The 27,136-nt window shown below is 47.9% G+C and overlaps 1 protein-coding gene across 1 annotated transcript in view; it reads right to left on the bottom strand.

The window, feature by feature from the left end:
• Positions 1-27,136, bottom strand: part of CFAP251 (cilia and flagella associated protein 251) — a 591,575-nt gene that overhangs the window by 174,296 nt on the left and 390,143 nt on the right. The gene's annotated exons all lie outside the window — the stretch shown is intronic.

Below are 27,136 nucleotides of genomic sequence, written 5' to 3'. Positions count from 1 at the left end.
AAGTAAATGGCCAAGTTGCAAGGACTCACCGTATAAAGTCACTAAGGAAGGTGCCAGCTCCACCGCATATTTCACATAAAACTCCGCAGGGAGGCCATCTGGGCCCAGGGTCTTTCCGTGGCCATCGTAGTGAGGGCCTCGTGGACCTCCTGCAGTGTCACGGGTCCTGCCAACTATTCTTCTCTTGGTCACTTACCATTGGGAGCTGTACCAGATCAAAAAAGCCCTTAGGTCAGCCCAGTTTGCCGCCCGTGGGGCGGTATACAGCTTCTTGTGATATCCCTGGAATAACCCGTTGATTTTATCTGGGTCATAGACGGGTATACCCGTATCTGACTGAATTTGTGTGATTTGCGTCCCTTGAGTCTCTGGTTTGACTAGCCATGCTAGTAAACGGCAGGCTCTCCCTTCCACTCCCTGGGCCATAGCTAGGTAGTCCCTATAATCATGGCATCTAAACCTTTCCAACACCTCATTAGGTCATGTGAGAGCATCTAAGAGGCTGTCCTGTGCTTGGGTGTCTATGCCCTGTGCCTCCTCCAAAGCTCGTGACTCACTTTCTATAGTGTCCAGCTCGCAATGGAGTTCTCTCTTAATTCCAACTGATTGTCCCATACAATGTCCCCTCACTACCACCTTAAATGCCTCCCACTCCATTAATCAATGCAGACTGTGCATTGTCTGGGAAGAACGTACCAATAAGAGAACGCAAAGATTCTCCAAACGGGACATCCTCCAGTAGCCAGGGATCATGTCTCCATGTGGGAATAGGAGGTCTCTGCCCATGGGGTCTATAAAGCATCAGGAGTGGACTATGGTCAGAGAAAGTCCACCCCAGGTATTCCGTATGTGTTAAGGAGCCAATAAAGTCAGGGGAGCAAAGGAAAGTATCTAATTTTGTGTGTAGCTGATACATGGGGGAAAAGAAAGAATACTCCCTAGTGTGTGCATGCTGGACCCTACAAGCGTCTTTCAACCCCCCTTGTTCTCGCCACTACCGAAACCCTGCTGCTATGCGGTGTGTCTGAGCCCCTGACGGGGGGTGGGAGCGGTCCAGTTAAATATCTGCAATGCAGTTAAAGTCACCCCCCCAAGATCACATGCCCCGTCCGTACATTCACCAGCTGGGCAGGGAGGTGAGTCAGAAAAGCCCTTTGGTCTTGGTTGGGGGTGTACACTGCGCCTAGTGTAATATCTTTACCAAATAGTCTCCCTGCAATGAGGACATATCTGCTTTCTTTATCAATCAGGGCTTGTGGTTAAAAAAATAAAAAAAGAATTGAGTTTTATATTGCGCGAACTAGATCTGAGACATTGGGTATCAGAGCGATTTACATGAGCACCAGTTTCATTACAGAAGGACACATTCATTTTTGTTAGGCACGGGGAGATTACGTGATTTGCCCAGAATCACAGGATGTTGAGCGTCGTTGCCAAGGCTCGAACCCGGTTCCCCAGCTTAGAGGTCGACCGCTCTAGCTGTAAGGCTACACAAAGGGGACTCCTGCTCGCATACAGACCAGCACTACTCAGGTCACATATATTCCTAGGTAGTGCAGGGAGGGTGCCTCCGCCCCTCATCCAATACAGAGCTGCTACTGTTCGCGCATGGGACCCACGTCATATTATCTCATCAGCTGTTTTGGGGGTCAACTCCGGCATCTGTAGGCTATACCCTGAGGATGAATCGGATTCGGAGCACTCAGTTCCCTTCAATGATTGCGACCCCACCTCTGACGCAGGGCTCCCAGCATGGACTATCTCTGCTAGAGCCTGTAGTGCTGCAGCTCTTTCTTGGACTGTCTGGGAGGGGCTTGGTTTATTTGATGAGCCCAGCGCTAGGCGTATCTTTGATCGTTTCTTGGGCCTCTGGCTTTGGGGCTTCACAACCAGATCCCGCCTTACAGGTGGACCCTCTGTTTTGTATGATTCCACCTATAAGTCGCCTTGGGATCATCGCAGATGTGGGTCTTTCCATCCAATACTATGCGGAGCTGGGCAGGGTAGATCAGCGAGTATTGGAGGCCCTCTTCTCTCAAAGCCTTTTTGACCTCCAAGAAGGAGGCTCGCTTCCGTTGGACTTTGAGTGTGTAAATCGGGAATATTGAGACTCTACTATTACCCACCACGAATGGGCCGTCAGAACGTGCTTTCGGTAGCAGGATATATCTGTCCTTCTAATGTATGAGCCTGCCCACCATTGGGTGTGGAGGGGGCCCGGGGCCGGGGACGTGCCGGCAACCGGTGGGCCCTTTTGAGTGTGTAGAAGGCCGTCAGGCATCCCAGGGCCAACACTGTTTTAAGCCAGGGCTCCATGTAGGCGACAATGTGTCCTCCCACTCCACCCTCCAGTAGACCAAGAATTTGAATATTGTTGCGTCTACTATGGCCCTCTCGGTTCTGCGCTGTAGGACACGGAGTCTATCCGTGAGTTCCGTTACTCGTTGTGTCAGTGCCTGGTGTGCTGGTGCTAGTTCCACAATGTCTGCAGGGGGATAAACCACTCTGCTTCAGCCATGCAGCAAAGAGCGGGGCACATCCAATGCGGGGGCCCCAGCTGTCCACTCGCACCTCTGCGTGTTCTCACTAGGTCTATCCCCAGCCAGCATGGCCCTAGCCTTCCTCCTTGCTATTCCACCACTGTTTGCATCTGAATTCATAATGGAGGCAGATTCATATCCATGTGCATGGAGCCCCCTGCAGCCAAGCGACCCCCCACTTTCTCGTATCTGCTGGTGGTGGCCCGGATTGGCTGTGCTTCACGCAGCTGTTACACCAACAATCTGAGGGCCCTCAAGTGCAAGCCCTCACCTCACCCATGCCGGTAATTGAGGGAGATTGCATCTCACTCCCAGGCGGAGTGCGCCGCTCACGTACCTCCAATGCTGTGTCCACACCCTACAGTTCCGGCCCAGCTCCAAGACCTCACATGCGGCTGTGCACCATGCCACCGAGTTTTCCACTTACTGCTGCAGCTCTAGGGTTCACCAATTCAGGGCTCTGGGCAGACTCAGCAGTGCTTCCTCAACAGGGCCAGTTCGGCCGATTTCTAAGACTTATCCCGCAGTTTGCTTCCTCCTAGCCGCCACTGGGCTCCGATCCAACCCCTGAGCTGCAGCCTTTGGGTCCGTCGCTCTCCCTCCTACAGCGGCCTTGTTCACGCTCGGCAGTTCCAGCCCAGCTCAGAGTATGCCCCCGTGGCCGTGTTTCGTGTGGCAAAGCACTCAATTCATCGCCGCCACTCTGCAGGTCATTAGATCAACCCAAAAAAAACCAAAAGGGGGAGTTTAGAGGTATGTTAGATAGAATCTACCTCCAAAAATAAGTCTAAGCAAACAATATGATTCTACCTGTTTTTAGTTTTTAGATATATGGTGATCTAAAGTTAAGGTGAGTCTTGCCGGTCCTGGTGTTGACCAGGAAACCACTATGTGTTTTTAAAATCCCCCTCACACACTAAGAATCCCATAGTGTCATGCTTCATCTAGGGGTCTTCCCGTCCCTCTACGGGGCGGGGCGTGCTTGCTCACTATTCCATCTCAGTTTGGACCCAGCCATTTGCAAATCAGTCTTGCCCCAGTTCTATTAGGAACAGTTCAACTCGAACAGCCTGAACTGCCATGCCAAGTACCCCCTCTCCCTCAACACCCATCAGTACTCCATTCAAGTCAATGGCCAATTAGAACTGTTTGAGTCTACAGTTCCCCTTTGTATGTCTAGTAAACAAATTTGTTTAGAATAACTGCTCTCAATCCAGAGGAGTGGGTATTTATCATGTGCACACCTATAATACACTTCAGCCATAAAATGAAGCTAACCTTAGAATCAGTGAAAGTCAGCTGTCTGTATTTGGTTGGTTTGTGAACTAATATGGAAAAATTGGCTCTTTTGCCATCTTTATTAGTGGCAAGGTTAATAATGATGTGTGGTAACTTCTGTTACTGCACATATTGCAATTAGGATTTTGGCGGCTAACACAAAACCTTCGCATTTTTCTCTCAAATTTCAGCAGGTCAAAGCTTCCGAAATGTATTCAGATAAAAATGCTCACTAATTATTTAACATGCAGATTTTGTTGCTTGTTAGTCTCCATTTTTGGAAACAAACTCCTAACTTGGAGGTATTTTTCAGACCCAATAAATTGTTACCCTGTGTAGTTTGATTTTGTAAGGCTCAATTAATATCAGCCCAAGTACCCTGCCACCACTCATATTGAGGACCATAGAAAAAAGAAGGCTAACCCTTCCGGGGTGCACTGAAATCCATAAAGAGCTAGGTTGATTTGTGAAAAGCGTTGGTTCTTTGATGAAAATTTGAGACAACGCTGCATATCTAGCAAAGGAAGAGCTCTTTCTGCAGCAGTTGTTGGTTGTGAAAAGAAGGTCTTGAGGATAAGAGGCTTGTTCAAATGAAAGTCTGACAGAACTTTGGGGATACACTTAGTGTTGGTACGAAGGACTGCTAAACTGCAGAAACGGTGAGGGGGCGTGGCCAACTGCCAAGCATGGCGGCAGCTTGAAGCGGGAGCTCCCTGAGGCATATCGGCCCGCAGTAAAATCCGTCCATCTATCCGTCTCATCGCCCGCCCGAAGTGGCGGTATCGGCTCGGGGACCCGAGCGGCGCTCTTTGATCCGGTCCCGGCGGAAATCGGGAGCCGGGAACTGCTCCGTCTGACAGAGACGTACTGTGGCCTGTGACTGCCTGGCCGCACCGGCCTTGCGTGTCTAGTGCGCCCCGGCGGAAGTGCATCCTGATCGGCTTGGGCGAGGTGGCGTTAGCCGGCCCCTTCGGGACACAGTGACAAGGTTTGCTTCGACGGTCCAAACTGCGGGTGTGAGCCCCCGGGGGGGCAAGAAAGACTACCGCACCAATACTGGCTGCATAGAACAGCGGCTTACAGTGCGGGCACCAGCGCGGACGGGGGTACCCCTGGGTCTCGGCCGGCGCCATATTGGGGACTAAACTTTGTCCAGCACAACACATGCAAGGCAAGGTGAGGCTGATCGCACCGGGGGCCCCGGTGTCCTCCCGCAGTGACATTACTATCTATGTCCCCACCTAAGACTAACGGAGGGGCAGGACTGGGCCCCTAGATCCTGGCGCAGTGCTCTGCAGCAAAGGGGAACCGCCCGGGGAGACCGTCCTGGAGGCGCTGGGCACGCTGCAGAGAAACATAGCGGTGGACGTCCCGGCGGGGGACGCTTCAGTACATCGGTCAGTGACATCCTAGAGCTGCAAACGTGGGGTGCCATCCTGCTGCGCAGGGGGGCCTGACCACCATTAAGCAGGGTGAGCCTTGCCAGGAGATCGACGAGGGGTCATAGGAGCACCGAGACAAGGCACAGTAATATAGACACGGGGGGCCGGAGTGGACGGCCGCTCGAGTGAACACCAGTGAGGAGTTCTATACCGGGAGGTGTGGAGGAGCGGCTGGAGTGGAGGCACCGGGACTAACGCACTGACCGTCGCGACGGCTCAGGTGGCTGTACCTCCACCACCGACTGAAGCGAGCCTGGGCCCTGCGAGGAACGGTACCAGATCTTGGAACCCGTGGGACACTCACCTGACTGCGCTCCCCCCTGCCGAACAGAGGCACCAAGCACCTCGTTGACGGGTGGTGTTGTGGATACCGCTAGGAGCTAGCTATACGTCCACAAGTACAGCGCCATGGCAGGCAAAGGAAGTAGGAGTGCGTCGACACAGGCGAAACTTGACAAATTTGCGTATAACCAACACAGGCACACTCAGGCCGGCGGGCGGAACTCCACAGGCGCAGCCCCGGACACAGACGGGACTAAAAAGGTGACTTTGGAGGACATTATGAAAACCCTATCCGAGGTACAGTCTACGGTGGGCTCCATTTCCTCAGAAGTTACTCTGCTTCGGGCAGACTTTAAGAAAATGTCGGAAAGGGTGTCTCAGGTGGAGGTGGTTACAAAATCGCTCATTGAGGACACATCAGACCTGCAAATAGCGATGGAGCGAATGGAAAAAGTCACTAAGCAACTACAGGAGAAGCTTGACGATCAGGAAGGGCGCTCCCGAAGAAACAACGTGCGCATCCTTGGCCTGCCGGAATCGGAGGGAAAAGGTGCAATGGATCTGTACATAGAGAACCTCATTAAAACTAAGCTACAACCTAAAGGCCTGTCCCACTTTTTCTCCGTTGAGAGGGCACACCGGGTGCCTGGCGGAACGCCCAAGCCGGGAGCCACACCGCGGCCTGTACTGGCCAGACTGTTTAACTTTAGGGATAGGGACGCAATCCTGCAAGCGGCAAGGGTCTCACCGCCTGTCAAAATTCAAAACTCGACTTTGGCCTTCTTTCCGGACTACACGGCGGAGGTGGCCAGGCGCAGGAAGTCATTCACTGAGGTCAAAAAGACGCTTCGTGACAGAGGCCTACTATATTCGATGCTGTTCCCCGCCAAATTACGGATTGTAGCCGAAGGGAAAACGTGGTTCTTTGATACGCCGGAGGGGGCGCAGGAGTGGCTGGACGGATGGAGACAGATGGGCCAACACCAGCGCCCACACAGGGAACGCCAGAATCATCGCAACGGCAGGCCAGCGGAACAGACGTCCAGTACTCCCTTGAACGTGGAAGGCGCCGCGGGACTGGAATCTGATCTTGAAAGGGACCCACTTGATTCAGGACAGCCGGTCCGAGTTTGATACAATATGCTGCATGAGAGACTGCACACTTGCGGCATTTGGGAACCCGAAGCTGATGGAGCTGAGTAGGGCGGGCATTGGCCGGTGCCTGTAGGGGTCTCACCAACCCCACGAGTAAGTAAGATAGTTGGGGATGGGATTAAGCACTCTGCCAAGTTGGGGATGCGGGCGGGAGCCAGTCCGTGGTCAGGGGAGCAGGGAGGGGGGGGGGGGAAGTTGTAATGTTAACGTTCTTGTTCTTTGTCATCACTAATTTCATATGGTACACGGTCCTAACGCAGGCCATACATTCCTGGTACCCTGGCACACGACACTGCGGCTGCGTTACATCCTACTGCTACACATCAGTCACACTAGCCACACACCCTAATGGCCCAACAGGGACACGTTGCCCCCGTTGAGGGTGCCCAAGCAATAACTGCAGTGCCCCCCCTGAGACTGCTCACATGGAACGTTAGAGGCCTGGGGGACAAAATTAAAAGAGGATTGGTCTTGCAGTCCATCAAACGCCATGGGCCTGATTTAGTGATGCTTCAGGAAACACACCTGGCAGGGAGTACGTGTAAAGCGCTTGACAGACGTGGGTATGCTATGGCAGTACACGCAGAATTCACTACGGGCTCCAGGGGCACTGGGATACTCCTTAAAAGGAACTCGTCCTTTATGGTGGAAAGCCGCAGGACGGACGATCAAGGTCGTTTTGCGGCGCTACATGGCCAGTGGGAGGGAAGGCCCCTCAGTGTGATATCCGTGTACATCCCCCCGGCACTCCACTCTACGGCATTGCCGGCACTTGGGCAATTTCTCCTTGACCTCCCGGAGGGTGATATGATCATTGGGGGAGATTTCAATGCAATAACAGACCCCTCACTGGACACCTTCCCCGTACGGGACCGCCCGAGAGGGGCTGCCACGCTTCCTGGTTTTCTGACCGCAATGGGCCTCACGGATGTGTGGCGTCAGTTAAACCCCGCAGCGACTCAATACACGCATTACTCCGCTACACATGACAGTCTCTCACGTATAGATTACTTTTTCTTTTTAGGGGTGGGATTGGGATCGGTGGACAAACTAGAAATTCTGCCCAGAGGCATATCTGATCATTCCCCGGTGTCCCTCCGCCTTACTACTGAAGAGAGGAAGCGCGCTAGAATATATCCGATATACCCCAACTATTTAACAATCCCTGGTATTAGAAAGAAACTCAAATTAGCCACTTCACACTACTTTAAAGAGAATGAAGGGACAGTGTCCTCGCCCTCGGTGCTGTGGGAGGCATACAAAACAGTCCTGCGCGGCGCGGCTATAGCGGCGATCACTGGGCATAAACGGGATTCCAGAAGTGAGCTCGCGAACTTAGAACTGGCACTTCACAACGCAAACAACACCCACATGTCAGACCCCACCCCAGAAACAGCACATTTGCTGCAACTCCGACAGCAGCAACACCAGGCTCACCTCACGACGACTATTAGGGGACATCTGGCAAACACCGCACATAGAATATATGACGTGGGCGACAAAGCTGGGAAGATGTTGGCTTGGATAGACAAACGGGGTGGCTGTAACAGAGGGATACAAAGACTCTACGCGCATGATGGCCAGCTGCAGACGCACCCTGAACGGATAGTGCGCACCCTAGCGCGACATTATCAGGAGATATACACCCCGGTGCGGACCGTCACGGCACAGGAGGCGACGGCGTCACTCGAACGCATTGATATCCCCGTGCTTCCGCTAGAAGCACAGCAGGAACTAGATGCTGACCTGACGGAGGATGAAATCCAGTTGGCTATACAGGCGTTGCAGTCCGGCAAGGCATTGGGGCCCAACGGGCTACCCATAGAATGGTATAAGGCAACGGCCTCTGTATTGAGTAAGCCCCTGTTGAATATGTATGCTGAAAGTGTGGAACGGGCGGAGCTCCCGCTTGACCAGCGCATGGCCACAATCGTAGCCATACCTAAACCAAATAAGCCACTGACTGCATGTACTTCGTACCGGCCCATTTCCTTGCTTAACGTTGAAGCAAAAATCCTAGCAAAGCTCCTGGCCAGTCGTTTGACTCAGCACCTACACACCTTGATACATCCCGATCAGTCGGGATTCATGCCACACAGGAGCACAGCACTAAACCTACGGAGGGTCCATGGAGTGCTGGCGCGTGCACATCTCCTTTCGGACCAAGCAGTGATTCTATCCCTGGACGCAAAAATGGCCTTTGACTTGGTGGAATGGGAGTATCTGTTTGCAGTTCTTGTTCGTATGGGCTTTGGACCGAAATATCTCGTATGGGTACGGTTACTGTACACGTCACCGGTGGCACAGGTGGTTGCAAATGGCCACATTTCACCAACGTTCCCATTGGGGCGCGGGACTAGACAAGGGTGCCCGCTGTCGCCCCTGCTCTTTGCACTGGTGATAGAGCCACTGGCCATCTTGCTCAGAGCAACGCCACTGTTCCGGGGCATCACTTGGGAGGAAGGGTGGGAGGATAAAGTCTCCCTATATGCAGATGATATGCTGATTTATATGATTAACCCTAATGAAGGGATCCCTGCCCTGTTGAAACTTTGCGATGAGCACGGAATGTCATCAGGGTACACCCTTAATTGGTCCAAATCAATTATATACGTGCTCCATGGCCCGGAACCACAGTTGCAGGACGACTGCCCCCTGACGTTGGCAACCGCCTCCTTTAAATACCTGGGTATTTTCATCACCAATAATGCCGCAGACTTCTATGCCGAAAATTTGATGCCGCCTCTGGTCCGCCTACGTGCGGATGTGAAATACTGGGCGACCTTGCCGCTGACCCTCCTTGGGCGGGCGGCATTGTATAAAATGATGGCTCTCCCCAGATTTCTCTATGTACTGGAAAATACCCCTTATATGGTGGCACCGCGTTACTTCAAACAAGTCGCTGCACTAGTCTCCAACTTACTGTGGAGCAACGGCCCAGCTCGTATAGCGCATGACAAATTAGTGAAAAGCTGGTATGAGGGGGGGATCGCGCTACCCAATCTTCAATTGTACTATTGGGCTTCCCAACTTAAGATAATAAATCACTGGATCCACGTCTCACGGCAAGACCCCGCATACAAGGCGGACTGGTCGCAGCTTGGGACGGACGGTATGCTCTCCGTGTTGTATAATTTGTCACAAGTCAAACACCTGCTCGGTCCGACACATCATACGGCGGCCTTGTGCATGCAGCACAATCTCGACTGGGTTGGAAGGGGAAAATTACCAGGATGACGCCATTGTGGGACACCAAATCACTGGGAAACTTACGGACGTGTAAGGGGTTCGCACAATGGGACCACATAGGACTTTCCACTTTGGGACAAAGGCACGGTAATTGCTTTTCCGCAGCTCCAGCAACAATATGATCTGGGCCCCACTGAAACATTTAGATATGTGCAGATACGGCACGCACTGCTACAGGCAATCCCGCTTGACACCACACTCCCAGAGTCATCGCCATTAGAGGATAGACTACTGACGGATTTTATGGAACAGAGGGCAACTTCTCTCACATATAAAAAGCTGGTTAACAACCTGACAGATCCCACACGGAAACTCAGAGAGCAGTGGGTAGGGGAAATAGGAGACGTAGACGAGTCAGAGTGGAATGAGGCGCTTGCATCACCAAGGGAAGTAGGCATTTCGGCTAGGTTCCGGTTAGTGCAACTCAAGATATTACATCGCACTTCCTACACCAGAACGCTACTTCACAGAATACAGAGGGCGCCACACCCCTTCTGCCTCAGAGGTTGCGGGGAGGAGGGAACTCTGTTTCACACACTATGGGAGTGTCCACAGGTCCAAGAATTGTGGAAGCAAATTATGCGCACAGTGTCCCAGGCCATCAAACTCTCAATCCTGCCTGAACCCCGTAAGTGCCTCTTGAACATTTGGGACCCTAATGACCTGGACAGATATGGTCTGCTGTGGGTCACGTTGGCCGTGACAGTGGCCAAGCGAGATATTGCACAAAAATGGGGTGCACCAGAATTGCCTACGGCGGCTGGTTGGATCAGAAATATGGACCTACTGATGGTAAAGGAGAGGGCGGTCTATGTACTACGGGCCTGCCCCCGTAAATGGAATAAGGTCTGGACACCCTGGAACAAATACAGGGGGGAACCATGTGAACCTTTACCGGAAGACGACGAATTGGACTCGGAGGAGGAGGAGGATTAGAGTGGGCGGGCATGAGTGGTGAGCTATTGTTCATGCTGGGGTGGCGCATGAGTGTTATAATACCTTTGCAACTGTTCTGGTCATGTGATGTGGATAATGACTAGGTTTGTGCAGGTACTATCTATTGTTAAGTGATGACACTAGTTGGGTTTTATTGTTTTTAGTCACCTTATGCTAGGAACAGATAACTGTGTTGAAGGGAGTTAGAACACAGAATGACCAGATGGGTTTGTTATAATGTGTGTTACAATCTATATGACACGGTCACTGACGTCGCCCAGCCGTATCCTTGTTCAGACATCAATTACCCCGCGTCAAAATGTGATTTGTATTATCCGTTTCATTTTAAAGTGACCGAAGGAAATGTGATAGTGACCTAGGAATGTGATATTGTGCATATATCTTCTGCCTTCATGTTAATAAATATTTAAAAAAAAAAAAAAAAAAAACTGCAGAAACGGTTCCTGGATAGTCAGAGCCTGAATTTCACTAAGCCTCCTGGCCGATGTCAACGCCAGAAGAAGGGCAACTTTCCATGACAGGAGTTTGAAGTCCATTTTATATATAGGTTCGAAAGGATGTTTCATGAGTTGTGACAATACTATATTAAAATGCCAGAGAGGTGGCGGAGGATTGACAGGTGGAAAGGTGAAGAAAAGACCTTTCATGAATTGGTTAACGATCCTTGTGGACCATAATAATGGTCCTGAAGATGTCCTCCTAAATTGGGATATAGCAGCTAGATGGAATTTAAAGGAGTTGTGTGCTTATCCGGATTTTGCTAACAGCAGGATGGATCTCACGGGGTGAGGACAGCAGAGTGTGTGTGTGTGTGTGTGTGTGTGTGAGTGTGAGTGTGAGTGTGTGTGTGTGTGTGTGTGTGTGTCTGTGTGTGTCTGTGTGTGTGTGTGTTCATTACCCCATGCTGGATCTAGACAATAGTGTGTAGTAAAAGTGTGCACATTCTTCCACGTTGCAGCTCTGCAAATGTCAGGCAGCAACACTCCTGCAAATAGGGCCGTAGAAGTTGCCATCTTTCTGGTGGAATGCGCATGTAGTCTGGATTGGAGAGGTTTACCGGCTTTGTCATGGCACAAAGATAGTCAAAGAAATCCATCTAGAAATACTAGATCTGGATAGTGCCAAACCTTTTCTTTGGCCAGAAAATGCTACAAAAAGTTGGTTTGTTTTTCCGGAATGACTTTGTTCTGTCATTGTAGAACTTTAGACACCTTTTGACGTCCAGAGAATGCCGAGACCTTTCCGCAGACGACAAAGGATCTCTAAAAAAAAATGTAGGCAACACCACAGGTTCATTGAGAAGAAATATGGAGGGAACCTTAGGAATGAATTTCGGATTTGTCCTCAAGATAACCTTGTCTGGTCGAAATTGGAGAAAGGGTTCTGAAATCGAGAAAGCTTGAATTTCGCTTACTCTCCCTGCTGAAAGACTAAGGCCGTCTTCCATGAAAGAAATTGTAAATCTGCTTTATGCATCGGTTCGAAAGGAGACTTCATGAGCTGTGCCAGAACCGTATTAAGCTGCCAAGAGACTGTTGGACGGTGAATCGGGGGAAACGCCCTGAAAAGTCTCCATAGAAATTCTTTTATCACTCTTTGACACCAGAGAGATGGACGGTTAGGATCTCTTCTATATCTTGAGATAGCTGCCAAATGTACCTTTATAGAGGCATGTGAAAGATTTGCTTTAGCTAAATGCAAAAGATGTGGCAGGATTTGTTCTAAAGAGATATTAAAGGGATGAAGACTTTGAGAAGCGCACCATTGACAAAACATCCTCCATTTAGCCGTATAGGTCTTGTTTGTAGAGATTGCTCGTTATTTTGAGAGAATATCTCAGCATTTCTGAGAAATATTCAAAGATTGAAACTAATGCTCGTGAGGTTCCATGCCGACAAATTGGTTGGAGAATTTGACCGTCGTTCATGGAGATCAAGTTCTGCAAGAACGGGAACTGAATCCTGGGTGCCACTGACAGCTTGAGGAGATCGGAGAACTAAGCCTGTCTCGGCCATGCTGGATCTATGAGGATTAAGTGGCACGGCTCCGATTTCATTTTCCGAATCACTTTTGAGATTAGCGGGAATGGAGGGAATGCATATGCGAACATCCCTGTCCAGCACACTTGAAGTGCATTGCTCCACAATCCTTTCTGATGAAATCTGCTTGTGAAGTGCTTGCATTTTGAGTTGTGAATGGTCGCGAAAAGATCCAGCGATGGGGTTCCCAAAGGCGAAAGACTTGGAGAAGTTGATCTTGATGTAATTCCCGCTCGTGAGAAACACTTGGAGATCTGCTGAGGGCAGCTGCTCTTAAGTTGTCCACCCCCGGAATGTGCTGAACTTGCAGCGAGATGTTGTGGAGTAGTAACCACCTCCAAATCTCCTGCGCTTGTTTTGAGAGAAGTTCCTACCTTGTACCCCCTTGTTTCAATAGGTAAAAAATGGTAATTGTACTGTCTGTCCTGACCAGTACCGTGGAACCTTTGATCCTGGGTAGAAACGCTTGTAATCCCAAGAACACTGCCTTTAACTCTAGTAGGTTGATGTGAAGATGAATTTCTCTTTCTGACCAATGACCCTGTATTTCTAGGTCTTGGAGATGTGTCCCCCAACCTTGCAGAGATGCGTCTGTCATCATTACATAACTCTGATGTTGAGGCTCGAAGAGCAGACTTTTTGTTAAGTGTTTTCTGATTGTCCACCATGACAGCGCCTTTTTCACCTGAGGAGAGATAGTCACCCGATTTTCGCAGGATCCTTGAGATTAAATCCATTGTCCAGAAGCTCTTGAAGAGGCCTAATGTGCAGCCTGCAATTGGGAAGCAAGGGGATACAAGAAGACATCATCCCTAATAAGGACTTGTAGATTCTTACCGAAGTGAACTTTTGAAGATGAGAAGCCAGATTTATTATCTTCTGAACACGTTCCTCTGAAGGATAAGCTTTCGCATCTTTTGTGAGGAGCATGGCTCCCAGAAATTGAAGAGATTGAGATGGAATGAGACATGACTTTTCTAGATTGACTTTCAGACCCAGACGACTGAAGAGATCCATGCAACACTGTAGAGAGAGCTGGGTTTCCTGAAGCGAAGCACCTTTTATGAGGCAGTCGTCTCGATACGGGAAGATGTGGAGACCTTGAAGTCGTAAGTAAGCCGCTACTGGTGCCATACACTTCGTAAAAACCATTGGGGACGACTTCAAACCGAATGGGAGGACTTTGAACTGGTAGTGGCGCCCCGCCACCATTAAGCGTAGAAATGTTCTGTGTTTTATATGGATCGGGATGTGATAATAAGCACCTAAGAGGTCCAGGGATGCCAACTAGTCCCCTTTGCAAAGAAGAAGTAGTATTTCCTGAAGGGATAACATGCAAAAAGATATCTTTTTGATTAATTTGTTCAAACTTCTCAGGTCCATTACCTGTCTCTATTTCCCCGTAAGTTTTTTCTTTATCAGAAAGAAATGCGAATAAACGCCTTTCCCTCGTTGAAGACGTGGCACTTTTTCTATTGCCTCCTTTTGCAAGAGAGATAACATTTCCGCTTTGAGTGCGGACAGGTGCCGTTGCTTTCTGAGAATGGGAGGTTGATTTGGAGGCTTCTGTATAAATTCCAGGGTATGACCCTGATGAATTATGTCCAGTACCCATCTGTCTGTTGTAACTGACTCCCATTCTTGATAAAACAGAGCCAGATAATGGTTGTTGGAGCTTGAACAAGTGGCGGGCGCCGTGTTGAAGTCACTGTCTTCTACTAGGCTGTTGGGTTTGCCTCTTGCCAAAGATTTTTCTTTTGTCTGCTGCTGATACGAGGTACCTGAGGATCGAAACTGCTGACCACTGGAAAACTGGCAATACCCCTGCTGATTGTAAGGCTGATATCTGCCAGATTGATATGCGGGTCTTTGAATATACTGTCCTCTCGACCCTCTCCTTTGAAAGGACTGAAACCTGCCCTGTTGCAGAGAGCCCAATGCACACGCCGTATCGGTGTCAGCCTTGATGCCTTGAAGAGCCACATTTGTCGATTGTATCTACTGAGGAGGGCTAACGCATTTACAGCTCTAATAGCTGCTGCCGCCAAGACAGCAAAACGCTTTCCTGCTCCATCCATGCGTCTTCCCTCCTTGTCCGGAGGGGCTGTAGTTGTTGAGACTGGATTTTTCGAATTGCGTTGTGCTGCCTGCATCACCACAGACTCTGGCCGTGGATGCCCAATTAAACATACTGGCGAGGACTCAGGTGCCCAATACTTTTTTTCTATTCTAGACACCGAGGCTGCGACGGAGGCAGGATACTTCATCAATTTCAATCCTTCTTCCCAAATGAAATCAATAATTGGGATTGCCTGGATTGATTTTCTAGATTCTTCTTTGAAGTCGTAAAGAAAACATTCTGCTTCTTTGACCGGAAGCGGAAGTTCAAATCTTTTTGAGGCCTTTTCCATGATATCATGGAAACCTCCGATATCTTGAGGAGGAGAATTTGCTGGAAACGGCGATGGAGATGGCGTAGTAGGAATAGCGTATTGATCCCATTCTATCCCAACTGGACTTTCCTGAAGAAGTTCCCCTTCTTCTGGTTGATCTCCATCACTTTCCATTAAATCATCTCTGATTGTAATAATAGGAGGAGAACGATTTTTTTTAATTGAAGGCGTAGGTGGAGGCGGAGGCTGAGCCCCTTGAACCTGAACTTGACTTGTTGTAGGCTTTGAAGCAGGAGCGTTAGCATCCGGGAAACGACGATAGTAGTCGTTAATCATTTGGTGAAGATCCGTTACAAGAGAAATTGGCATGGAAACAGTTTCCTCTCTCACTTCTTGCTGTACTTCTTCCTCCTCCTCATAATCATAAGACTGCTGAAAAGACTCATATCTCTTTTCAGTCACTGGACGGTCTTGAAAAGAAAACACTTCCTGAACTTCCTGGTACTCATCATCGTCAGTGTCCTGACTTTTTATCTGAAGTTGGGAAGGAGTATAAGCTACTCCAGATTCCTCATCCTCTGACTGCAACTCCAGCAGAGTTGAATGTGGCAGCCTTGAAATCTTAGTCCAACTAGTAAAATCTGCAGATTTCTTCGCCGTCGACGAGCCCGTCGATGGATTGAAGGACTTTAGCCCGTCGACGGATTGAAGGACTTTAAAGTTATGGATGACTTCGTCTTCGGAGACTTAAATGGTGTCGTCGACGAAATTCGAATTATCGTTGACGATGTCGTCTACGCCAATGGAGCCGTTGACGAAGATGGCGTCGACGAGGTTGTCGTTGACGCGGTCGACGAACCCTTCTTCGGCGATGTTGTCTTCATCGTCGACGCAGTTGTCGTCATCGATATCATCGTGTTCGACGGCGTCGTTGCCGTTTTCACAGGAATCAAAGCCGGAGAAACTCCTACCTTAGAAGAAGGAGCAGATGACACCTCCCTTGAAACAGAAGACCTCTTTAAAGGTGTTTGAGGTAAAGAAGAGGATGAACCTTTTTTTTCTTTGGTCTTTTGCTTTTTAGGATCTATTTTTTCTTCAGGGGTAGAAGACTTCCTCTTTTTGGAAGACTGAGGATCTACCTCTTCTTCAGAGTCTGAATCTGAGGTGGCCTTCTTCTTTGAAGCCATAATAACAAACGTGCCTCCCTGTCCCTCAAGGTTTTAGCCGAGAAGGTTCTACAGTGCTTGCAGTCTTTAGGGACATGTTTAGGGTGGAGACAGTAAAAACAGTCCTTATGTGGATCCTCAGAATAAAGCTTAGGTTTTCCACAGGATCTTCAAGGCCTGAAAAGCCTCTTTTTAGAGCTTTAAGCCATTGTAGGTAAAGGAAGGAGCACAGTACCTTAATCCAGTAGAAAGAAAACTTTCAGTTGAAAGGTTGAAAAGTTCAGAGGAACAAAACTGAGCAGAGCTCAGGGAGACTCCTTCTCACACGAAGGCGGTTGGAAATCTGAGGTATGATGGTTCTGCTGGGGAGTGTGATGTCAGGGCTGGCAGCTGATTGGCTGAGTTTTGGTCCAGATAACGAGGAGGTTTGGCAACCAAATATTATGGTTCCCTATGGGACTTTCTATGCAGTGTTTTAATCTATGATACTGCTATAGTCATTTTGTTACCATGAGACTGCCACCATGACGACGGGGAAGTTACAGGCATGTGAATCTATGAAAGATTCAATACTGGAGAAACACCTCATGCCGTTGTTTCCTTAGGAGGGCTGCCACTGGAGCCAGGCATTTGGTGAATATTCTTGGAGCTAATTTCAGTCCAGACAGCAGCACCCTGAATTGATAATGGCTTCTGGCTATGGCAAATCGAAGGTATTGCTTGTGGGAGGGATGGATGGGGATGTGAAAATATGCAACTTGTAATTCTAAGGTGTTCATGTGATCCCCTGGGTTTAGGAATAACAAAATGTCCTGTAGCGGGACCATATGAAAGGACTGTTTTTTGAGGTTTGTGTAGAGTGTCCTTAAATCCAGGCTCAGACACCATTGTCTGAAAACTTTCCATGCTAAAAAGAAACGGGAATAGAACCCTTTACTTCTCTGGGATTTTGGAGCCGGTTCCATTGCTTCTTTTCGGAGCACTGCAAGAATTTCCAAACGCAGGAGATGTAGATGGTTTACTTCTTGCTGACCGGGTGGAGTACAAGGTGGAATATGAAGGAACTCTAGGATATGGCCGAATTGTACAAGGTTGAGGACCCACTGGTCCATTGTTATTTTTTTTGCCATTGATGAGCATGTAAATAAATTTGCCCTCCCAAGGAAAACTGTGGAGGAGTCGGGAAAGAGATAGCTGGAGTCTGGAACTCGTCATTGGTGACATGAGCAATCTTTTCCTTGACGCCCTGCTCTCCATCTGGGAGTAGATCCTGAATATGTCCCGGATTATGGTTGCAGCTGGGCATACTGCGGTTGATATGGCTGGGAAGAGGTGGAGTAGGAGGGATACCTATACTGCGGGTATCCACCCCAATAGGAAGGAAGGCCCCTTCCTCTCGCTCCCCTAAAGGGTACCGCCCAGTATGAAGCATCCCCAACAACTTCGCAGTTTCGGTGTCAATCTTTATATGCTACAGCACATCGTCAATGTGCTTTCCTAACAACGCTTCTCCGTCAAATGGGATGTCAAGAATCTTGTTCTGTACTTCTGGCCTAAACAAGGTGGCCCTGAGCCATCCTTGATGGCGCAACACTTTTGCACCTCTGAATGCTGTAGTGGCAATATCCATCGCACAATCTATCACCTACACAGATGCTCTCTCTCCTTCCTGGGGAATCATCCTTGCCTCTGATTTACTGTCCTCAGGAAGCTGATCTTCATATGGAGCTAGATCGCACCACATTTCTCAATCATATTGACCTAGAATGGCAAGAGCATTGGCAGCTACCAGAGCTTACATTGAAGAAAAACGCTTACCAGCGTTATCAAGGCACCTGCCTTCTTCATCTGGAAGTGTGGTGATGGGCACAGAAGGGTTCTTGGACTTTCTCTGCGCTGCCTGAGAAATGACCTTCTTGCTTCGGAAGACCCACAAGGCAGACGGGAGCATCTTCTGGAGCCTTGTATTTTGTCTCCAATCTGGATAACACTGGTGTCACCGTGGCTGGGGTTCTCATGACTCTGAGCCTTTCCTCCCATATGTGACTTACAATAGGGATAGCTTGCACCGATTTTCTAAAGGGCTATTTAAAATCATTAAAAAACTTTGAGATGTAGGCATTGGTAGATCAAACCTCTTGGCTGCTGTTTCAAGTAAGTTGTGAAAACCACCAATGTCCTCTGGTGGTGAGTCAGTGGGTACAGGAGAGAGAGAAGATGGTGTGGGATTGAGGTAGTCGTCCAACTCCTGGTGTGGATCTCTGAGCTCCCCCTCTTCCTGGTCATCATATGTAGTTCCTGGATCTTGTTGAGGAACTGATGGTGGTGATTTCTGAGGAAGCTCCGGCTGTAAATCTTGAACCCTCTAGGGAGTAGATGGGATACATCGTGGCCAAGAGGACAATGTATACTGTTTGGGAGGAGAAGATGCCGGTGTAAAACTTTTAGTATAGTCTGCCAACATGAATTGCAGGTCTGTTAGTAGCGATGGTGGCATGCAGACTACCTCCTCCTGATAGACACTGTGGTATTCCTGTTGAGCAATATAATACTGATGCTCGCCAAACTCCATCAAAATCATCTTCCTGGCCTTTGACGTGCAATTGCAATGGGCTATGCGTGTAACCAAAAGGACCATCATCCTCCTTAGAATCTTGCTCTTCCAACAGATGAGAAGGCAACAAAGTTGTAACCTTGCTAAGTGAGTTAACCTCTGGTTTAATCTGTCTAGTTCTCGGATTCTCTCTTTTTTCCAGTGTTTCTTCTGTTGTTGACATTCTTGTCAATGGTACCGCTGATGACACCACCGTTGGTGAAGTGGTTATCGGCGGCAATTCAGAAGCCATAGTCATCTGCGTCGTTGTCGTAGATGTCGTTGTTACCATCATCTCAGTCGCCGTCATCGGTGCCGCCGTCATCTAAATTGTCGCTGCCAGTGTTGTTAATGTAGTCGTCGTCGTTACCACTCATTTCGTCGATGATGATGTTGTTGACAGCCCAACTGATGGAGAAGAACCTGAAGAGTTCACTGATAACAGAGTCTCTAGCACTGGGGTCGACCTCGGTGCAACACTTGCCTCCTGCTTAGAAGTCAAAGAATGGCGGGCCTCCATACTTGTCAATGACGGTAAGGGCATCTTCGTTGACGTTCTCACCAATTATTTAACTTTTCGTTGACGGTTTTTCTTTAGGAAGTATTGAGGAAGGTTTCTTGAAAGCGTGCCTGTCCTGAGGGTGTGTAGAAGAAGGCTTAGAACTAGCCGTTTTTTATTTACTGTCCCCCGAAGAATGTCCCTTTCTCTCTTCTTGAGATTTAGAGGGGCTGTGTCCATGAGACCCGAGAGAGGTCTTTTTGAGTGCTTTTTTTGGGACACTCACTAGAAGAATGAACGTGCGGTGATCTCCCCCTCTTATGTGACCTCCTAGATGATGAAGAGGATGGCTCATCACTTACACTCCTTTGCCTTATGGTTGGGATACAGGCAATAAATGCAGTTACTGTGAGGGTCATCTGTATGAAGTCTTTTGTTAGAGCAGGTGGCACTGGCTCTAAAAAACTCTTTCTCCGTATCTGACATGACTATGCCAGAAAAAGGTAAATCAGTGCTAAAGAAAATGGCACTGCAGTAGAAGATGTTGATTGAAGCGCAGAAATCTGTCAAAAACCACTGAAGTAATAGAAGAATCTGAGCAGAGCTCAGAGGAGACTCCTTAGTACAACGTGCCATGAACAATCTGAGGATCCAAGGGTCTCTAAGGAGTGTTTTAAAGGGTGAAAGGTCCTGATTGTTTAAGGATTGACTTTTGGTCTCTTTTACAAAACAATAGAGATAAGTTACAAAATCGAAATGAGCCTAGGCCTAGTTTCAACTTTGTATTAGCTTTGAATTTCTATTTTGATGTACCAGGGACTCCCATCTCCCCAAAGGGGAATGATTCAAGCATGTGAATCTATGAAAGTGTGATGTATTCCTATAGGAACTGTATCGATTCCCCTATTCCTGACCCTGGTTTGGTTAATAATTAACTAGCAGCCATCCAACGGTGCAAAAACCGTTATCTGATTAAGCCACACCACGGCACAGAAGCGCGTTATCTGATTAGGTCATAACGCATGCCATCTAATTAGACAAGCGATATTCCTCCAGCCCCTGATAAGGCATACGGAGTTCTCAAAACAAATCAAACCTACAGCGACCTGGGAAATTCCCATAGCCATTGTTTTGATTTCACCGAGAACTTCAGCAAAGAATGTGTGAACGAGCCCGTTCATATGACATCCTTAATGACGTATATATGTCCATCCTTACGTCAATCTCGGCACCTTTCAGGTATAAATATTACCGACATTGCCTTAAGCAAACACATGCGGTGGTGACGAGATCGGAGCAGCGAGACGTGCTGAGGAGCCCAGCAGAGAGCGAAGCCCACAGACGCTGCCCCGCCTTCCTGACGCGCTGAGAACGAGACGCTGCCTTTCTCCTGCCGAGAAATCCAGCTCCGGCGCTTCCAAGCAGCCCTCGCAGGCAGCTGGAATATCAAGACCTGGGATAAGAGATACCAGCCCTCCATCATTCTAGATCTCAGGTACAGAACTGAATAACCCCTTGCAGAGAATTCTCGAATCAGTCCCTTGGCAAAACAAACTTAACTTAAACTGCTACTTATCTACTCCCGCCCACGTATTAGGCTTAGGTCAGGTACACTGGGGTAGGCGTGGTTAGAATCACCAGTTGAGTATGATTAGTCAAATGTATATATGTATGTATCTATTTTATCCATTTTAAAGTATCATATGGCTCAGAAACCATATCAATGCTTTTACAGTATTATTTTATAATTCTGTCTCTACTGTATGCACTTTACTTAACTACAAGTATTGCAATAATAGCGATTCATTTCTCTTGTATGAGAAAAGAGACTGATCAATAAATAACATCTTTTATTGAACCACGCCCATCTCTTATTTCTCTACAAACTGGTGAAACTAAGAATGCACGTACTGACTGAGTAAAATAAGTTGTCTATTGTTTTCACACAACTCTAGAGATACACTCTTGATTAGGGGAGAGCAAAGTTGTCATGTTCTATGGTTGTCAGAAACGAAATCCCTTCTTGTCTATCCAGGGAGGTTAAAATCCTCCTTGCCTATTCGAGAAAGTTTCTAGTGAACTCTGAGCTAGCTGGCAAACACAAAACTTTAAGTCTAATATCGTCGGTAGAAGACCTAGTTAACCTCTGCCCTAGGTCTATACTATTGAAGATATTATTCCAATGCATAGAGCCTATTGGGATAATAGGAACTACACTACAAAAGTTCCAATACTGGAGTAACTTGCTTTAATCAGCAGTCCATCAAAGATGCAGAACTCAAACTTCATAACTAGTGTTGACCTTAGTGGGTTTTCTGAGGGTTCTCCGTGATATTTTTACTTGATGATCTGATGGGCAACTGATACGTTTTATCATCTAGGATGAACTGTTCTGATCGATGTTGTCCACAGTAATGTACATACTCACAATCAATTGTTTGCCATCCAGTTTTGGCATAGCAAGTGCTGGATATCCTTGGACATGTCTTTCTTCCTAACTGGCAGTCATTAATAAGGAGCAATCCACTGGTTTGGGGGTACCTGGCAAGCAAATTTTAGTATATCATGTTCGGTACCACTCTAAGCACACAGGTGCATTCCTAGGGTTCATCGATCCAGCATCCTTTAGGGAAAGTGAAACACCAGGGGATGAAAACACTGTGTGCCTGGTGTTATGTGTATTTGTAAAGCACACTATCACCTGGCGCTTAGCATGGGTGTGCATCTTGCCCTGTACATGGTAGGTTGGTTAATTAATAATGTCTTTAGCTTCTTGTGGAATTAAAGAAGAGAGGAGGAGGCTCTGGTGTCTAGTGAGAGGCTGTTGAATGCTTTAAGAGCGAGGTAAGAGAACACCCGTCCTCCTGATCTGGTTCTGTGTATGCATGAGATGTGTGTGAGTAGGAGTCTTTTTCAGTGGAGGTGTCTAGGTGGAAGGAGATGCAACTGTTAAGATAGGTGGGGTCTGTATTGCCTCAAATGTTTGTGTTTGAGAAGTTTGAATTCAGTGCGTTTGTGTATCAGGAGCCAGTGGCGCTCCTTGAGGTGTGGTGTGATGTGAGATCAGTGTGGGAAGTTGGGAATGAGTCTGGCTGCCAAGTTATGGATGGTCTGTAGTCTTCTAGTGAGTCGATTGGTGATCCCGACATACAAGTTGTTCCCGTAGTGCACTTGCAGGTGGCTAGGGTGTAAGTTTTTAGTTTTGCTTGCAAGCCTTTTGAAGATCCTCCTTAGCATTTTCAGGGTCTGGAAACAGAATGCAGTGATGGCATTGACTTGTGCAGTCATGTCCAGTTTGCTGTCAGTGATTATTCTGAGGTTCTTAGCGTGCATTCTGGGTGTGGGGCTGAGTTCCACCTGCCACCAGTTGCAATTCCATGGTGAGATGTTCTTTCCAAAGATCACTACTTAGGTCTTGTCATTGCTGAGCTTGAGACAGTTGACTTTCATCAAGTTGAGCAAGCTTGTGTATCGGGAGTCACTGGAGCTCCCGCTGGTGTGGTGTGATGGGAGTTCTGTGTGGGAGGTTGAAGATGAGTCTGGTTGCCAAGTTCTGGATGGCTTTTAATCTTCATTATCAATCAAAGGGGGAGGAACGAGTAATGAAGGGATCCAATCAGCTCCTGGAGACAAGTTCATCTGATCAAAGAAGAGTGAACTACACTTTTCTCAATGCCAAAGTCTCACAAGAGTTATCCCAGAAACTCTAAACCATCAAATGCCTCCAGCTTTGTATATCATCTTCACTGGGACAGCTTGGTGGGTGGGGTCATCATCGGGTTCCGCACCTGGGTACTTGAATCCCCAAGTGTAGCACGCCACCAACAGGAGGGAGAGCGTTTGGTAAACATAACATAACCTGTATTTATAAAGTGAACGTTCACCCAGAAGGGTATCTTGGTGCTGAATAACAGATGTTTATTGTTGCCCAACTCAATGGTACTCATTTTATCGACCTCAGATGGATGAAAAGTTGAGTGGATCCACAGGGTTTTGAACCTGTGACCATGAGGTCGAACACAGGCTCCTGAAGTGAACGCATTAGTCCACTGAGCCACCAGACCCGATACTGGTGGGATTGCCAAAACCATAAAATTACCTCCCATGCCTGAAAAACGATTCTGTAATATGGAAGAAAGGTACAGGGGTAAAATTAAAAACAAGGTGTGATGCTGTTCGGATGCATTAATATTCCTAAGCATCAATAGTGGTTGTCAACATCTTTTAGCCGTAGAAAAGCCTCTATGAGTCTGTGGCCATTGTCTGGACCTATTTCAATGGAATCCTTTTTTGATTGTATTGTAGGTTTTTTGCATATGTTTTTCTCATAAACCTATGGCTCTTTGTTATGACATAATATTGCGGAAGGTGTGGCTGTGGCTGGCAGCTGGAAGAAGGAACTGAAAACAAGAGGAGATAATGTACTTAGGAAACGAGTACAAGCAGAACCCCATTTTGCGGATAACTCCATCTTGTCCTGCTATGTGCCTGTTTCTTTCATGCAGTGGTACCCTGATAATACAAGGTGCAGGAGGCTGCACCTAGTAAACTTTGTGTAGGTTTGCATGGAACCTTTGTGCCTGGTCTCATGCATTCCTTAGTGTTGGATGGAGCAGCGCATTGGCTGTTGAACTCTGTATGAAAGGTCTTGCAAACTCAATCTAAAACCGTGTGGTAGGAGTATGTGAATGATTAAAAATCCCATGTTTTGGGAGAAATAAAGTATTATCGGTACGCATGGGGGAGTGTGAAGGGATGAAGGGCATATTTTTGCCTTTAGAATTTTAGTACTGTTGTGAGAAGTTGGCCTGATGTATGATGTCTCCAATTCTGGGGGCACCTTGTATCAGTCCAAACAATCCATTATGGTGATGGTTGTAAGTCAACCTTAAAAAGGCAAGCTATCCTAATGGTAGCATGGACTAAGCAGCCTAAAGGCTTAACTCAAGAGGGCATGTTAAGCCAGCTGTTTTACCATATGCAATCCTGGCATAAACTGCAAAACGTGAGGGTATTTTCGAGGCATTGGAAACAGTGTCAAATGAAAACCTGGATTCTGTGGCCAAACGGGCTTGCAGGTCAGGCATGGTCAAGTCAGTGGGGTAAGTATAGTCTATTTCATCATGGTCTGTACCGGGCAAAGTACTTAATAAAGGACTGGAAATTGCAGGTAATTCGATGGCCACTTCAGTATCATGATTAGAAGCAGTGGGCAAAACTGAATTTCTCACAATGGAAGGACAGGAAACAGCCGGTGTCATTCTAATAAGAATCAGCCACTCTGTGTATCTTGACATTGTCAATTGAGATAAACCTGTTTTCCTTACGACCAGGAAGCGGTGGTAAAATAACTGTTCTTGTACCCTTCACTCCAAGCACTGGAACCAGAGCTCGGTAAGAAGGACCAAATTCTTTCTTGTTATCGATCTTCTCTCGAACCAGTTCTCCAACTTGGGGTAGCCAGCCGACCACCGGGATTTGCAACGCAGCATCCGACGTGGAGGGCAAATGTTCCTTTGCAAGACTGTCTCTGGTCTTTTGTAGATCCTGTAAAACATTACAATGTTCATCTACGTCAAAGGTTGCGGCACGAGCCACGCAGTCTAGACTGTCAAGGTCGGGGACGTACATCTTGATGCCAAAGAGCATTTCGTATGGGGTCCGCCCACCCAGAGACCTTCTAGGGAGATTATTAAGAGCACGCTGCACGCCATAGAGGTGGGCTAGCCAGTTTCTGCCAGTGCCTATAACTCGAGCTGTCAAAGATTGCTTTAAATCACGGTTCATTCGCTCCACTACACTATTACCCTCAGGTCTGTAAGGAGACGAAAACTTGACTTGGACCCCCAACGAATTCATGGCATCCTTATACGCCTTAGAGGCGAAAGCCGGACCCTGATCCGAATGGAAGGTACCACAGGCAAAGATCCTCACAAAGATACGCAAATCTCTAATGACAGTCCGTGAATCAGCGCTGCGATGGGGCCAGACCCACACAAAGCGTGTGCATGAATCAACTGCTACTAAGATGTACTTATACGCAGTATCAGAGGAAAAAGGACCGCAGTGATCTAAATAAACACAACCTAGCGGTTTATTAGAAATGTACAACTGTGTCTGTGGCGGACGCGCAGCAGTCGAAGGTTTAATCTGCTGACAAATGTCACAAAGAAGGACATAATCACGCGTCTGTTTGTACAGTCCCCGCCACCAGAAACGTTGTTGTAATTGAGTTACAGTGGCCGAGACGCCCGCATGCGCAGACGCCACACCTTCATGAGCCGCTGTAATCAAGTCAGCCCTGCGATTCGAGTTGGGAATCAAACGTTCCCCAACATCAGGAATTTTCACAAAAGGAACCTTTTCGGGACTTAAGTGGTATGTGTACTTCGAAGGGAACCCCGTAGGATGTTTACCTCCCTTCTCAGTGGCAGCAACAGCTGCCAAGATGTCACTATCAATCTTACTTTTGGACCGAGTAACTGCTGCAACTAAGTATGTAGACACCGCTGATTTCGCTGCTTCATCAGCAAGCGAGTTACCGACAGCGTGGACTGCAACACGCTGGTGGCCAAGAGTATGAATTACAAAAACGAGCGGCAACGTAGCCTTAAGCTCCGCCACTCGAACCCAGATCATTTTATGTTTTATTGTGCTACCCTTGGAATCACGAAAGTCATTCTGAATCCAAAAGAACAAGTTTTCATTGTAAGACTGGACACAGTAGTAAGAATCACTCACAATAAGAGTAGTAACACTAGGATCAGCGTACTCCAATGCTAGTAAGAGAGCACGAAGCTCTGCCAATTGTGCGGTGCAATCTCCCAGAGGCAGCGAGTGCACTTCCCTGGTTATGAACTCATCGTTCAACATGGCACCGATCACAATGGTGCATGCGGAAACGTAGGCATGTTTAGAGCCATGCGCAACCTGCGCCGAACCATCAGTATAAATGATGCAATGGAAGTCCTCCAAAGGTCGCATAGCTAGAGGAGCAGGATGAACAAATTCATACTGCAAGTACTCTTGCGACCGTAAAGAGGCGTCAAAAATAAACGTGACATCCGTGGACGTCAAGGACGCAGCCCACTGAATCCACCGAGGGTGCAAAGCTTTTGAATTTGGTACACTGGCTTTTGTGACTGCCTCCAAATGAGGACAGGGTGTAACAACCAACATGCGTTTCCCCTGTGACAGAGCTCGTTCCTTAAGAATCGCCATCTGCACAGCTGTTAAAACCTTTTCCACAGTGGGAAATCGCATCTCAGCCGAAGTGTACAAGTGTGACTTGTAAGCAATAGGTACTGTGTCTCCTTCATTAAAAGTGAGGTACGTGAAACCCACTGTCCCCGGTATTATTCTTATCACCAGGTTGGTATGGTTATCACGAGTTAGTAAGAACTTAGAAGCGAGCCGATCAGCCTGCAAGGACTGCAAGATGGCTGAGTGCTCAGGCAGCCAGCATGATTTCGAAAAAGTTGGTTGTATCAAAGCATACAAAGGCTTGATACGCTGGGCATATTCCGGAATATATGTCCTCCCG

Source organism: Lissotriton helveticus, chromosome 11 (assembly GCF_964261635.1).
Source record: "Lissotriton helveticus chromosome 11, aLisHel1.1, whole genome shotgun sequence".
In the NCBI taxonomy this organism is placed as follows: domain Eukaryota; kingdom Metazoa; phylum Chordata; class Amphibia; order Caudata; family Salamandridae; genus Lissotriton; species Lissotriton helveticus.
The sequence above is the reverse complement of the archived record's forward strand: the minus strand, read 5'-3'. Positions and strand labels throughout refer to the sequence as shown.